This window comes from Aquarana catesbeiana, linkage group LG06 (genome assembly GCF_042186555.1).
Source record: "Aquarana catesbeiana isolate 2022-GZ linkage group LG06, ASM4218655v1, whole genome shotgun sequence".
Classification (NCBI taxonomy): domain Eukaryota; kingdom Metazoa; phylum Chordata; class Amphibia; order Anura; family Ranidae; genus Aquarana; species Aquarana catesbeiana.
In genome coordinates, this window is record NC_133329.1 from 334117181 (window position 1) to 334133373 (window position 16193).

Sequence of the window (16193 nt, forward strand, 5' to 3'; positions counted from 1 at the left end):
CACGGGCGCTGCCCCACTATCTGGAGTTTTTTTTTTTAAGCACATGATTAGAGCCAGAGGCTCTAATAGGCTTCAAAAAAGTTGGGCTCATGACGCAGAGCACTGCGAATCAAGCCCACCCAGTTGTGTGACAATAGTGAATGAATATTCTCTATTTTCACACTGATTCTCCTCCCAGCCAATCAGGAAGCGGGTCTGAGACCAATTTCCCAATTGGCCGAAAGGAGAAGCATTCCAATTGGCCACTGAGGAGAGAGGAGACTGATGCTGCCGTAATGCCCGCGGAGGAGAGCAGGGGAAGGGGGGCAGCTCGTCAACCGGGTGAATCGCTGCCCGCCATAGATGGGGTAAGTGCTCCAGACCCACCCGACTGGACTGGAGGGGGGGTGCGGGTTACCTGACCGATGGGAGTGGCTGCGGGTGCACTGCCCCCCCAAAACAATTACCACCAGCCGCCACTGGTGTACAAATGCCACAGCAGGAATTAAACCCCCTGTTGCTTTTGGTGGGTGCTACTGCCTGCCAATCGTGACCCATTCAATTAACTGGGGTCAACTCTGCAAGCGCCCCGTAACTGCATGTTTCTGCAGAGTCCAAGGGGTTAAAGCAGCTGGTGAGAAAGCAACACAACACTGTCTGCTTTAACCCCTTGTTTGCTGTACTGCACAAGGTTGCAGGGCACTTAAATGGGTCACACTTGGCAGGTGCTAAACCCACCAACCCTGACAGGGCGTATAAAACCTCTGCTGTGGCTGCGACATGTGTAATCTCTTGGCCCCTGCAGCTGAAGGGGGTGCGGTTGGGGCAGTGGTGGTACAAGCATGTCTTATGGGGTTTTACCACCCCCCAAACTGCAAATGAACCCGCTCTGTTCTGAGCCCCCTATAAAGCTGCTTTCACACTGATGTGCAGGTTAACCAGTACCGCGGGTACAGTGCAGTGCATTTGCGGCTTTCCTGGGTTAGCTACACTTTGCCATAGACTTCTATTATATCCTGCAGGTGTGGAGCACTCTCTGAAAATGCACCAAAACTCCTGCATTCAAAAAGTGCACCAAACCCACAGGAGAGAATAGAAGTCTATGGATAAGTGCAGCGGACCCGTAGGAAAGCTGCAGGTACATCCGCAGTGCAGTGAGTGTGAGAGTGATCGCGGGTCCCGCGGGCTCAATGTCCGAGGGGATGCCCACGATCGTCTCACGGAGAGGAAGAACGGGGAAATGCTGATGTAAACAAGCATTTCCCCGTTCTGCCTAGTGACAGGACACTGATCACAGATCCTTGTAATTGGGAGCGGTGATCAGTGTCGTGTCACACACAGCCCCTCCCCCCACAGTTAGAATCATTTCCTAGGACACACTTAATCCCTACAGCGCCACCTAGTGGTTAACCCCTTCACTGCCAGTCACATTTACACAGTAATCAATGGATTTTTAATTGCACTGATCTCTGTATAAATGTGAATGGTCCCAAAACAGCGCCAAAAGTGTCCGATCTGTCCGCCATAATGTCGCAGTCATGATAAAAATCGCTGATCGTCGCCATTACTAGTTTTAAAAAAATTATTAATAAAAATGCCATAAAACTATCCCCTATTTTGTAGACGCTTTAACTTTTGCGCAAATCAATCAATAAATGCTTATTGCAATTTTTTTTTACCAAAAATATGTAGAAGGATACGTATCGGCCTAAACTGAGGAAAAAAAATGTTTTTTTTTATATATTTTTTGGGGATATTTATTATAGCAAAAAGTTAAAAACAATAAATTTTTTTCAAAATTGTCGCTATTTTTTTGTTAATAGCGCAAAAAATAAAAACCGCAGAGGTGATCAAATACCACCAAAAGAAAGCTCTATTTGTGGGGAAAAAAGGACGTCAATTTTATTTGGGAGCTACGTCGCACGACCGCGCAATTGTCAGTTAAAGCGACGCAGTGCTGAATCGCAAAAAGTGCTCTGGTCTTTGGGCAGCCAAATGGTCCGGGGCTTAAGTGGTTAAACTGTCACCTTTTAAAATTTTGAGTACTGTAATTTTTCACCATTTTGTGAGAGCATGCAGTTTTGCAGCTTGGCATGTTTGATATCTATTTACTCAACTCTACTTCAGCTTTATTTTGTACAAAAAATTGGGGAATAAATTGTGTTTGTGTGTACTCAAATTCATTTGAGTGTAGTTTTTCCTGAAAGTACAGATTTGACCGAAAAACAACTACCATCTTTTTTTTTTTTTTTTTTTTTTTTTTTTTACAAAACCTCTGCATTATGAAAATATTCAATGTTTCATGTCATTTTATAGCCAAAAATGCTGACTTTAACATGTGTGTAAAAAATTAAAACATTGCTCAAGAGGGAAGCAAAATATTGCTCTCACTGACACCAATGTTGGGGTTTACAATTACTGCCACTGACACCAATGTTGGTGGTTACAATTACTGCCATTGACACCAATGGGACTTATTTTACTCCTACTTTCCTGACAGGCTCCATGGCAGCATACGTGTGGGTATGCCCGCCTCCATAACTACCCAATAGGACCCCTCTCCCATAAATCTTTGCTCTAGGCTGCTATCCATGTTCCTTTTTTGTCCTCCTCCATAGGACCAGGTGTTGGTTCTCCTACCTGAAGATAATCTCCCTACGATCGAATCAGCTGAGTGCCAAATTTGTTCCTCCGATAGGCCCTGACTCTTAAGGAGGGTATGGAGTGTATAGCAGAGTAGCGCTGAAGATTGGGATTGGTTCATCTATATGCGCATGGTCTGTTTCCCTAATGTTCCAGGCGACCATTATCTGCTACCAAGTCCGGTGTGTGTGTGTATGGTCGTCCCCTCGGCCCAGGTGATCGTAGGTGGAGGGGTAAGTTTTTATATATGTATACACATGGCAGCAGTGTTTGTTGTTTGTACCTTTTTCCTGTGTTTCTCTCTCATCACTGGTATCCTAGCTGGTTCCAGCAGCCGCTCTCTCTATCACTTCCGGGTACCAGCGTGTGCTCTGTGCATGCGCGGACCCAATACGAAGTCGAGGCTTGGTTTGTGCATGCGCGCAAACATCTCGCATCTGATGCCATCGATGACGTCACGGACGCCACTTTTAAAAGCTGTGGAAAGCTTACAGAGCCCCGAGAATGTCCGTGGGTGATACGGCGACTTCCCGGGGCAATTATCTTGGCGGTTCAAGGTAAGACAAGCTCTATTGTCTGGGGTATGAGGTCTTTTGTCAGCCAGCTGATGTGTGAATCTGTCTCTACAGTTTCCTTTTGTGTTGACACCATGGATTCCTCACTGTCCCCTAGTGGCCAGCCCGCTTGTAGCAGGTATGTTTGCAGTTATGCTTTTCTACCTGTATAAGGATTAAGAGTAGGATTTTAGGACACTGGCTGATTCCTGTCTCTATCTTTTCTGTGCTTCCTTCCTTACAGCCCTTCTAGGTCTGATCCACACCGTAATTCCCATAAAGGAAGTGGGTCATCAAAATCACACCACCGGCAATCTTCCTCCAGGTCTAGCCATCGTAGATCTCCTTCCAGATCTGAAAAGCTCAGTAAAGATCCTCCCCACCCCATTCATCTCACTCTAGCAAGAGACCAGAAAAATCATGCTGGGGGTGCAGGATGCCTGTTCCAGTAGATAAATCTCTCTGTGATCACTGCTTCTCTAAAGCTGCAGATGAGAGGGATGGTGCAGACCAGCATTTATAATCTATGGTGAGGCGGGTTGTGAAACAATCTCTGCAGGAAAGAGAGGCTCAACAGCCCCGTGATTCCCCATCAGACCCATTATGCCCTCCAGTGGGAGAAGGTTTATTACACGAGACATGAGAGTCTTCCCAGCCAAGTCGCCATTCTGCTCCTATTTCAGACAGCGAATCAGATCTGGAAGATCCTGGCATGGGGTTTGAATATGCTTTAGTCCCTTCTTTGGTGAAAGCAGTAAGAGAGGCCCTGAAGGGGGCATGGCCAAGATGGCGCTGTGAGCGGACGTTTCTCTGAGAGCTCCGCTGAGATCCTAGGCTGTTTCCCTCTACACAACGGCTAAAAGAGCCTGAATATCGGCACAAATCCTCTACATGTACCGCTGCTAGGCCCGGGCTACAAAAGGAAGGGGTAAGAAGCTGAAATCTCTCCCTGTGACAGAGGACCTAGAGGCGGCCTGTGTCGACTGCGTGGGGGCCAGGAAGCGCGCCCTTACCGACATGGCATCCCAAACTGAGCAGCCGGGACAATCCTCCTCTACACAGCCAGGCTTGGCTGATGTGCTGGCAGCTATAGGCAATTGCCAAGCTTCTCTCACCGCCCTAACCACTAAGGTGGATGCGGTGCAACTGGATGTGGGATTGATAAGGCTGGATATGGAAAAAATACGCTCCCGACTGTCTACTGCTGAACAGCGCCTGGGACACGTGGAAGACACTGTGGAGAGCCATGGAGCTGATTTCCGTGCCCTCCATACTAAAATAAGAGCCCTGGAATATAAATCCGAAGATGCGGAGAACTGCAATAGGAGGAATAATCTCCGTATTGTTGGCCTGGCGGAAGGGTCTGAGGGTCAGCGTCAGCTACTCCGTACCCTTCTCCCTGCGGCCCAGTTCTCACCATTTTATGCGGTAGAGAGGGCCCATTGGATACCACCCAAACCAGGCCCTCCTGGAGCGCCGCTGCGCACTTTTATTTTGACGTTTCTGAATTTCAGGGACAGAGATGAGGTGCTCAGGGCAGCCAGAGTGAAGGGAGAATTGCAACACCAGAACGGCAAGTTACTTATCTTCCCTTATTATTCAGTTGAAACTCAAAAGCTCAGACGCTCTTTTGATCAGGTTAAAGCAGCCATGCGCCTCAAGGGCATACACTACAGCATTCTCTTTCCTGCACATCTCCGGGTTCAGGATGGGGAGACTACTAGATTTTTTACATCCCCTAGGGATGCTTCCGCATGGCTGGAATCACTTCCTCCAAATCACTAACTGCTGTCAGTTGACTTCTGTCGCATCCCTCCTATATGTGCTGTAAGATGAACGTATCCTGCTAACAAGTGAGTCCATGTTGCACCTGTTGTGCCTTTTGTTTTGACTAACTGTCCGAAGCTCAAGTTTTGTGCCCCTGGCAATGCCAGGTGATATCTGCCACTAAGACTGACACTTTATGCATTAAAATGCGATCTGCATTACTTCCCTGTTTCCAGTATACTTAGGGAACCTGGGCAAGGAAGGTAGAAGATCAGTAGATTGCTTGCTGCAGCAATGAAAGTGCATGCTCTCCTTCTAAAATGAATCTCCCCTGGACTACCTGATTCCTAAAGGCTGGTAACTGGCGGACTCTAGTGCTAATTTAATGTACTGCAAGCTCAAATCTCATTTTCCCTATGATTACTCGTCATGCATACTGACTGCCATGCTTGCCTCTTCTTGACAACCTGCTCTTGTGAGATTTGATGATCCTAGAGGTGTCCTGGGAAGACAAGTGCCTCTAATAACCGAGAGAGATCACACCCTGGTGAACTAACTTTCTTTGGATGTTATGGCCTTATGGTTATGAGCAGCGGCCATATCCCCTTGATTTTCTTCATTTTTCTTTTCCTTTTTTGTTTTTCTTCCTTATTTCATGAAGATAAGAATTGGAACAGCCTGTTAACTTTTTTGTTGTTGGAAATTTTTCTCCTAATTCCTATTGGCAGCGCAGCCTCTCATCACTTTATGTGGACGATTTAACTCCACTAAGTCTGCACCCACTGGTTCACGCTCCCTGACATTGGGTGTTTGATGTTTGGGGAACAAAGCATTCCTAGGTTGGGGTGGGGTGGGGGAAGATTGTTGGGGTTATTTAAGTTACTTGGTTTCTTTTTTTATAGGTGCTTTGTCTATACTTCTAAAAGGTTCTTTTGACATGGAGATGTGCATAACGCTGTGTTTAATACTGAAATCGGATGCTGCTCCCTCGGGCTGGCTACTAAATAAATTTCCCCCATATTTTACATCTAATGGCTGAGTTTAAGGTGATCTCATGGAACGTACGGGGGTCTTAACACTGCCGTGAAGCTTTCTTTGGTGTTCCATTTCCTACATAAACATAACCCACAGATCTGTATCCTCCAGGAGACACATCTGCAGAATAACAAGACTATTTGCCTTAAGAAAGCCTGGGTTGACCTAAATTATCATTCCACCTTTTCCACGTATGCCCGTGGGGTCAGCATCTTGGTTCACAAGACACTGCCGTTTAGGCTTCTGGAGGTCAAAACTGACAAAGAGGGGAGATTTATTATTGTGCATGCTAATATCTATGATAAGGATGTGGTACTAGTTGGAATTTATATCCCCCCACCAGCCACTGGCAGAATCCTCCACGAGATTATGCAAATTGTGGTGCAATTTGACACTGCTTTGGTCTTTCTCCTGGGGGATTTCAATATGGTTCCCTCGGTGGAACTTGATAGGTTGCACCGGTCGGCTCGTGACACTCCAGATCTCAGACAGTGAGCTGAAACTTTTGCCCTCACTGACGTATGGAGGCACATGCACCCGACGTTCAAGGTCTTTACTTGCCATTCCGCTTCGCACAAACTCTGTCTAGAATAGACCTAGTGTATGCATCCGGCCCTGCACTACAATATGTTCAGGACTTGTCTGTGCTTCCCAGGGGAATCTCTGACCATGCACCATTATGCTTGACGCTGACTTTGACTACCCCCCCTGGAACCCGCCTGTGGCGGCTGTCCAGATTTTGGGCTAATGATGAGAGGCTGCAGGAACCTCTTACAGCTTCCATCTGTAACTTTTGGATAGACAATGCTGACTCTCCTGCCCCACCTATTCTATGGGACTCCTTTAAGGCCTGGGTTAGAGGGGAATTTGGGACTAGTATTGCTCAATTTAAACGTGAATCTGCTCATTCCCTGGAAGACTTTGAGACACAGGCGCTGCACTGGAGGCTGATTTTGTCTCTGCTCCGGGAGATGACCGGTATAAGGCATGGAAGCAAGCTCTGCGTGGCCTATCCACAGCTAGGATGGCCCAGACGGACAAAGCCCTATTATATTCGGCCCAACGAGTGTTTGAACATGGTGGGAAGAATGGGAAACTTCTTGCGTGGCTGGCTAAAGGTAACATACCCTCTACCCCCATAGGCTCCATTAGGGATAGTTTTGGCCAGGTTCTTACGGCACCCAGTAACATTAATGACCGTTTTCGTGAATACTTCCAGGAAGTGTACTCCTCTAGGGTTGCTGCTTCTGACTCCTCTCTGTCCCTGTATCTTGATTCCCTGTCCATTCCAGTCCTGGCTGAGGAAGCCAGGGAGGGTCTGGAGGCAGATATCACGCTTGAATAGATTCAAATTGCCATGGGACATCTCCGGGGGGGGGGGGGGAGGCACCTGGGGCGGATGGTTTACCGTCCGAATTTTACTCTAATTTTTCTGAACTACTTGCTCCTAAGTTAACCTCACTACTTTCTAAATTCGCAACATTGGAGGCCTTACCTGATTCAATGAATGAGGTGGTAATTGTGTTGGTTCCTAAACCTAGTAAGGATCCACTTGACTGTGCATCCTAGAGGCCCATTTCCTTAATTAATGTGGACGCCAAGATCTTTGCTAAGGTCTTGGCTACCCGTCTATCTCACGTCATAGAAGACCTAATTGGCATTGATCAAACCGGTTTTATGCCAGGCAAAGGAACCGACATAAATATTAGACGCCTATTCCTTAACCTAACTATCTTACACGATAACCCGGGGTCCAGAGTTATTGCCTCTCTAGATGCCGAAAAGGCTTTCGATTCGGTCGAATGGAACTATTTATGGGCGGTTTTGCATAGATTCGGATTTGGTCCCAAGTTTATTCATGGTATTAGATTGTTGTTCCATACTCGCGTCCGTACTAACAACTGGGTCTCGGACTCTTTTAATTTGTATCGCGGTATGAGGCAGGGATGTCCGCTCTCCCCCAGCCTGTTCGCCCTGGCGCTGGAGCCCCTGGCAATTTTGATCAGGAGTGCTCCAGACGTCCTGGGCCGACGACGCGCTTTTATACCTAAATGACGCTGGCCCCTCTCTTCAAGCTGCCCTGCAAATTTTTGATAGCTTTGGGGGACTATCCGGTATAATAATCAACTGGAGGAAATCAGTTTTGTTCCCTCTGGATGATGGTGCTACCTCTGGACCCCTCTCCTTCCCGTTGCAGTGGGTGAAGGAGTTCAAATACCCCGGGATCATGATCACGAGAAACCTCTCTGATTTTATTGTAAACAATCTAACCCCTGTCTTGAATACCTTACGTACAAAATGCTCTGCATGGGAGAACTTACCACTGAATCTTCTGGGCGCATCAATCTCCTTAAGATGATGATACTACCTAAATTTATCTATCTGTTCAGAAATTGCCCGGTTTGGGTCCCTGTTTCATTCTTTAAGGAAATTGATCGATTAGTGGGTTCTTTTATTTGGGGTGGGGGGAACCCTAGGTTGACGCGCTCCACACTGTGGATGCCTGCTGATTTGGGGGGCTTGGCTCTCCCTAATTTCCAGATTTATTTTTGGGCGGCTATGTTGGTGTTTGTCCACTGGTGGTTTCAGGGCTCCAGAACTAACGCTGCAGTCTGCCTTGAGGCGAACTGTTTGGGCTCACAACTGACCTCCGTAACTTTCCCTACAGGGGGCCGGGGGGCTTACCTTGAGGTCCCCGGGCCTACTAGGGCGACGTGGAAGGTTTGGGTGGCAGCTAGACGAAGGTACCTTAAGCCGGGCCAATTATCACCAGCCCATCCCTTGTGGGGGAACCCAGCGCTAAAGCACTTCCGTACTATCCCAGACCCGCAGGTTTGGGCTATATATGGCATTACAACCCTGGGGCAAATAATGCCCAGAGGGGAGTTGCTCTCTCTACCAGAAATGACAGCTACATTTAATTTACCCCAATGGATGAAGTTCAGATATCTGCAGCTTAGACACGCGGCTAGGGCTCAATTTCCACAAACTCCCCTGCTTCAAGCTGATACTATTGAAGAACTTCTATCCCCCGGAGATGTTTCTAAACCCCTCTCTACCCTTTATAATGCACTCCTGGGCAGGGATTCTCCCAAGGTAGAGAAATTATGGGAGAGATGGCGTGCAGACATACCATCGCTGGACAAGGAGGGATGGAAGGATTGTCTGGAATATGGCCCTAAACTAGTGATAGCATCTAAAGACAAATTAATTCAGGTTAAATTTATCTATAGGGTTTATTACACCGCTCAGAGTCTCCATCGTATCTTCCCTGATAAAGACCCCCTATGCCCTAAATGTAAGGTTCAAATTGGAACGTTCTTTCATATGTTCTGGGAGTGCCCCATTATATCGATATTTTGGTCTGCGATTTTTGGAGAAATTAATTCCAGGTTACAAATATCCATCCCAGCCTCGCCAGAGCTAGCTCTGTTGGGGGTTCATGATGACGAACAACGACCCTATCATCTTAAATTATTAATTTCTTCTTTTTTATGCCAAAAAGGAGATCCTCATGAAGTGGACTGACTCTTCCGCTCCGTCCATTGCAGCCTGGGAAGCACAAATCGAGGCAGCCATTCCCATGTATAAAATGACATATATTAACCGAGGCTGTCCATGAAAATTCGAAAAAGTATGGGCTCCGAGGCTATCCTCCTAATGGCATACAGTGTTTTGAGAATATTGAGAATATTTTGCTTGTCGGGTGGGAGGGTTTCTAGATGTGGGGGACAGTGGGGTGTTTTTTTTATATATAGTATTGATATTCTTCTACGCTACCCTCTAATCTGTACTGTAATCTCACACTAACTTGATCGATGTAAGGGCATGTATATCTTCCATGAAGTGTTATGTACTGTCAATCGGTATTTTGTATTTTTACCTTCTGTGACAATAAAGCATATCTGTTTTGTTAAAAAAAAAAAAGAGAGGCCCTGAAGTGGGAAGGACCCTGTTACTTCCCCCCCCAAAACAGAGAAAACTTTTCAAGCAGCTCAATAAGGAGCGACAATATTTTCCTTTTCTCTCTGAGCTGGGCGACATCATATCTGAGGAACGGAGCAAGATGGACAAAAAGAGTTCCATGCAATCAAAAGTCTTGAAACTGTATCCTTTTAAAGAGGAGGAAGTAAAACACCTTGAGTCAGCTCCTTTGGTGGATGCAGTACTTATGAGACTAGTAAGATATGTAACTCTTCCCTTAGAAGACACTGTATCTTTTAAAGATCCCTTAGAAAGACGGATCGATTCAGATCTAAAAAGGATTTACCTGACGTCAGGAATGGCATGCAAGCCAGTACTTGCGATAGCTGCAGTATCCAAAGCTATAGAATCTTGGTCTGACAATGTGGATGAGTTCCTAAGAGGTATCTCTGTTGAAACGGCTAAAGATTCTCCTATCCAGGAAACCAGGCTGGCATCTGCCTTTCTTGGGGAGGCCTCTATTGATGTCATCCGCCTGATGTCCCGGGTTATGTTGGCGTCTGTTTCAGCACGTCGTGCCTTATGGCTCTGTCCATGGTTGGCGGATCCAGCTTCCAAACAAGCTTGGTGCCGAGTTCCTTTTGAAGGTGATAGTTCCATAACCCGGGCCACAGGTGGTAAGTCTGGTTTCCTCCCTCAAGACCGACGCCTACAAAATCAGAAATGCACTTTTCCTAGAAGACAAAATTCTGATCGCGCTTGGGTCTTTTCCAAGGTCCTATTATCTGTTGTGGCTCTTCTTCGTGTCAAAGGGGTTCGTCTCCACCACTATCTAGACGACCTACTTCTCATAGCTCAAAACAAAGACCAACTTTTAGAGCACAAGAGCTTAGTCATTTCCACCCTGCAAGAATTTGGGTGGCTCCTGAATCTAGAGAAGAGCCATCTAGAGCCAACACAATCCCTTGTGCTTCTAGGGGCTTACTTCAACACAATGGAAGGCACCTTCTCCCTTATAGAGGAGAAGATTGGAGTGATTTGAGACAGAATACAGGCAGCCCTTGCGTCATCTCACCTCTCCGCTCTTGAATGCCTGAAAGTAATTGGCACAATGACAGCCACCATTCCTATGGTGAAGTGGGCCCAATGGCATACACGGCCCTTCCAAAAAGGGTTCCTTCAACAACGAGATTCTTCCAGCCAAATCCAGCGCATACACCTTACTCCAACCATGAGAACGCATCTCCTTTGGTGGCTTCAAGTGAAAAATCTGCACAATCACCATTCGATCATTCCCATCTCATGGGTCACAATAACATTGGATGCCAGCAATCCGGGATGGGGCGCTCACTGCCTTTCAGAAGTGGCTCAAGGCAGATGGAATTCCCCTTCTCGAGGGATTGTCTCCAACATACTGGAGCTGAGGACTGCCTTTCAGGCACTTCTGTCATTTCCCCATCTAATAATAAAATCATCAGTAATGTTAAGGTTGGACAATACAACCGCGGTGGCTTACATAAAGAAGCAAGGTGGAACTCGCAGTTGGTCCCTGATACAGGAAGTAGAGCCAATAATGAGCTGGGCTCAGAAGAACTTGTCCAACATCTCTGCAGTTTACATTCCAGGGATTCAGAATGTGTTCAAATGGACAACAACGAGTGGTCTCTCCACAGAGAGGTGTTCGAGTAGCTTCTGACCCTGGGAGTGTCTCCAGAGGTCGATCTGTGTGCTTCCCCATGCAATCACAAAAAGTCCAGATATTATTCGAGGTTCAGAGATCCTCAGGCATATGGGATAGATGCTCTCTCTCTCCGGTACTGGTGATTCTTCAATTTCTCTGGAGGCTCAGAACAGAGAAGGTGGAGATCATAGCAGTGATTCCTTTCTGGCCCACCAGGCCTTGGTTCCCTCTGTTATCACTCCTCAGCTATCAAGACCCAGTTCCGCTACCGCTCAGGCTGGATCTACTGTCTCAAGGCACGACGTTACACCCGTGTCCATCCCGCCTACACCTCAGGGTGTGGTTCTTGAGAGGGGAAGGCTCGAAGCTCTAGGTTGTCCTGAAGAAGCTATTCCAACCCTTCTCAGTGCCAGAAGGAAAAGTACTAATAGGGTATATGAGCGTATATGGTCTAGATTCACTGATCATATGTCTTCCAGGTCGAATCCTTGTAGCTCTCCAATAGTACAAGACATACTGAGTTTTCTTCAATCAGGACTTGACTCGTCTTTAGCAGTCAGCTCACTAAGAGTTCAAGTGTCAGCCATCTCGGCCTTCACAGGAGTTTCATGGGCAAATCATGCTTTGGTCCGTCAGTTCTTTAAAGGAGCCATCAGGCTTAGACCTCAAAGAAGACCTAGGTTCCCCAAATGGGACCTTCCTCTTGTCTTGGATTTCCTCTCCAATCTCGGATCAGATCCTGACAAACCTCTTTCCACAAGAGACCTTACGCTCAAGACCACATTCCTGGTAGCTGTGACTTCGGCCAAAAGAGTTTCAGAAATTAGAAATTTAAGTTCAGAGGAGCCTTTTCTGACTTTTTTCCCAGACAGGGCAGTGTTGATTCCCATTTTAGGGTCAAACCCTAAAGTGACCTCAGTCTTCCATGAAAACCAAGAGATTGTGCTTCCTACTTTTAAAACAGACAATCGAGGTGTTCATCCTCTTGATGTAGGCCATACTCTAAAACAGGCTCCTTTCAGACAAACAGAATTTCTCTTCGTCCTTCTTCATGGTAAAAACAAAGGAATGTGAGCTTCGGTCATATCAATTTCTTCCTGGATTGTGCAGACCATTCAGAGGGCATACAAGGCAAAGGGCTTGGCTCCTCCAGAGGCAGTGACGGCTCATTCGACCCGGAGTATCTCGACCTCTTTGGCAGCTTCTCGGCATGTCGCATCTGTAATCATTTGTAGAGCGGCCTCTTGTCATCCATTAATTTTGGTTTACAAGTATTGTCGGTTGACAATGTTAAATAAATTTTGGTTTCTTTGCTCAAACATTTTGCCCACCCGGGTGTGTTTGGCGAGTTATTTCCCACACGTATGCTGCAATGGAGCCTGTCAGGAAAACTGAAAATTTATATCAAATACTTATCGTAATTTTTCTTTCCTGATAGGCTCCATGGCAGCAGGAGTCCCTCCCAAATGTCTGGAGTAGGCTAGTTATGGAACATGGATAGCAGCCTAGAGCATAAATTTATGGGAGAGGGGTCCTATTGGGTAGTTATGGAGGCGGGGCTAACCCACACGTATGCTGCCATAGAGCCTATCAGGAAAGGAAAATTACGGTATTTGATATAAATTTTCCGTTTTCTCGTTTGTCTACCTCCAGGCCCTATTATGTAGCAAAAAGGAAAAGGTGCTAAACTGCAAGCAACACACCATAAAGTAACACCCACTTTATTGACTATGCCCCCTTTTTTGGCCACGGACTCTGTATCAATTAGTGGGCAGCACACTGAGACCCCTTTCACACTGAGGCAGTTTTCAGGCATTTTAGCACTAGAAATAGCACCTGTAAAATGCCTGAAAACTGCCTCCCATTCATTACAATGTGTGCTTTTACACTTGGGCGGTGTGCTTTCGGGAGGTCAGAAAAAGTCCTGTGAGCAACTTCTTTGGGGCAGTTTGGGAGCGCTGTATACAGCACTCCCCAAAACGCGCCTGCCTATTGCAATAAATGGGAGGCGGCGCAACACAGGAGTCTTTAAACCTTTTTTTTGGGCTTAAAAGCGCCCCGCTATCGGCCGCAAAAGTGCTGCTTGAACAATAGTAAAAAGTAAAAAACAAACAGTAAAGTGGCGCTAAAACGAGTGGTGCTTTCCCGCTAACAGCTGACACATTCAGTGTGAGAGCAGCCTGAGTTTATCACTTTTTTCTACTTATTCTCTTCAGGGGTTACTCCTAATAACTTTTCATTGTTATCAACTATGTATAACCAACAATCAAGCTTGCATCAGTGACATTTCCTGAGACAAAACTTTCATTGTTCTAAGCTTCCCAATCTGAGCTGCATTTGGAACCATGCACCCTGCCCCTTTCAGGACACTTTTTTTACAATTGCGGGGATGGGAAGGGGGTTGTGTCTTTTGAAGCACCGATTAGAGCCAGAGGCTCTAGGATTCAAAATAGGGTGGGTTTGGGGCACAGAGAGTGCTCCCCCATCCCACCCAATGTGTGACGATAGCAAATTAATTTTCGCTATTTTCACACTAAAGTTCCTCCCCGCCAATCAGGAGGCAGGTCTTGGGACCTGTTTCCCGATTGGCCAAAGCGTCAGGCTAACCTATTGGATGCCTAGCTTTGGAGGAACAGAGAGGAAACGTAAGAGGCCGTGGGAGGAGTGGACACCAGAGCCCTGCCCGCAGGGTGGGGAGTGCTGGGCTGGATGTCTTTCAATCCCGTGCCGCAGTTCGGGGGGTTGATGTCTTTCAATCCCGCCTCCCGGAAGGTGGGGTGCTTGTTCGCCGCCCCCCCAAAGGAAAACCCCACCAGCCACCACTGCTTTCAGATCCCAATATGAAATGTTTTTCTTTTTACTCTGCAACTTACAAAGCTTTATCTCGCATAGATATATGTCGGGGCAATTCCTCAGTCTATAGTTGCCTCTATAGCATATGCTCCCTGTAACATATCTGATCATTCCCTTCCTAATGTGATTGTTATTATTTCTAACACCCATAAGATTAAGTTATGGAAAGTTAATCCCCTTTGGTTCACATTATTCCCAGAATCTGATCCCATACACAGAGTTTCTAAAATGCAATCGAGGTACAGCTACGCCCACAGTGGTTTGGGATGCCCTAAAAGCTCATCTTACGGGACTCATTATTAAAAAGATTTCTGCTATTAAATCTAAAACCAAAGATAGGGAAAATCTTGTGCTCAGTAAGGCTGGTAAGGCAGAAGAGATGTACCTCACTAACCCTACAGTAGACTCTGAACATAAATGGTTAGAGCCCAAGCCCTATATCAGCAAGTTTCCATTACAACAGCTGAAAATAAACGTTTTTTTCTTTATCGTACATCACGGGACACAGAGCACCATAATAATGACTATGTGGGTTATACGCTTACCTTTAGGTGATTGGACACTGGCAACCAATAGTAAGACGGTTCCTCCCATATAACCCCTCCTATACCGGAAGTACCTCAGTTTTTTCGCCAGTGTCTTGAAGGTGATGGTCATGACTGTTGAAACTCTTCAAATTTCTTTAAAAAAAAATGTCCCACTGAGGGCGTTATAATCAGATCCATTCGGATGGCTTAACAAAGCTAAAGTGGATGGTACCCGAACCTTGGTTCAAGAACGAGGTATTGCTTGTAATATGCCCTATATAGGCGCTGTACACTTGTTAAGTTGGTATTCCTGGTCAATCTTGCCCAATGTAAACCAGAAAGGGTGCTTTACAGGTCCAGGGGTGTGGACCCCAATATATGGGGGACCCAGTCCCTGAAGGTCCTTAGAGGCGCTACCCGCCGTGATGGGGGAAGGTGGGCCTGGTAAGACAGGCCCTGCTGCTTGGGATGGTGAGTACCCCCTTTGGGATTTTTATATATATATATATATATATATATATATATATATATATATATATATATATATATAAAAGTCCAAGAGGTTGCTGCACTTAAAAACTTCTTTGCTTTATTTCACAATGTCTTCAGGAGAGATTTACAAAGCAAGTATAATCCTTCCAAGTAGTATCAAAGGCAACAAATGCCTACACAGTTTCAGACATGAGTAGATTCAGACATGGAGGGATGGATTACGTTTCGGGCTAGTCAGCTTACGCCCTTCCTGAGATCCATTGAAGCACATCTGAAGGTTTCATTCCAATCATTTATTTAAATACAGATTTAGTGAAGTACTTCACATATGGAATCAATATGGCTAATTACTTCAAATCGCATACCATTTAACATCTATATATGCATATGTTTATCTATAACATGCCATTAAAGCAAGGATAAGCAGCAGGTGTCAAATCTCTCAATCTCCTCACTCGCATTTTAATATATTCAGAATACCTATAAAAATGCAGGGAAATGGTACATTCATGAGTAAAAACAAAAAGATATCCCCATCATAAAGTTATTTTATCTGGCTACTTTTAAATGCTTATTCCAACAATTAAACAAATAAATAAAGATCCAAATCAACATTTAAGACATATGGAGCAATAGTATTTAAAAAATGTATCCAGTATACTTCTCTTTTTCTTAGAATCAATTCACAGTTGCCCCCTCTCCTATTTTTCTCAATACCTTCTAGGACCATATATTTTA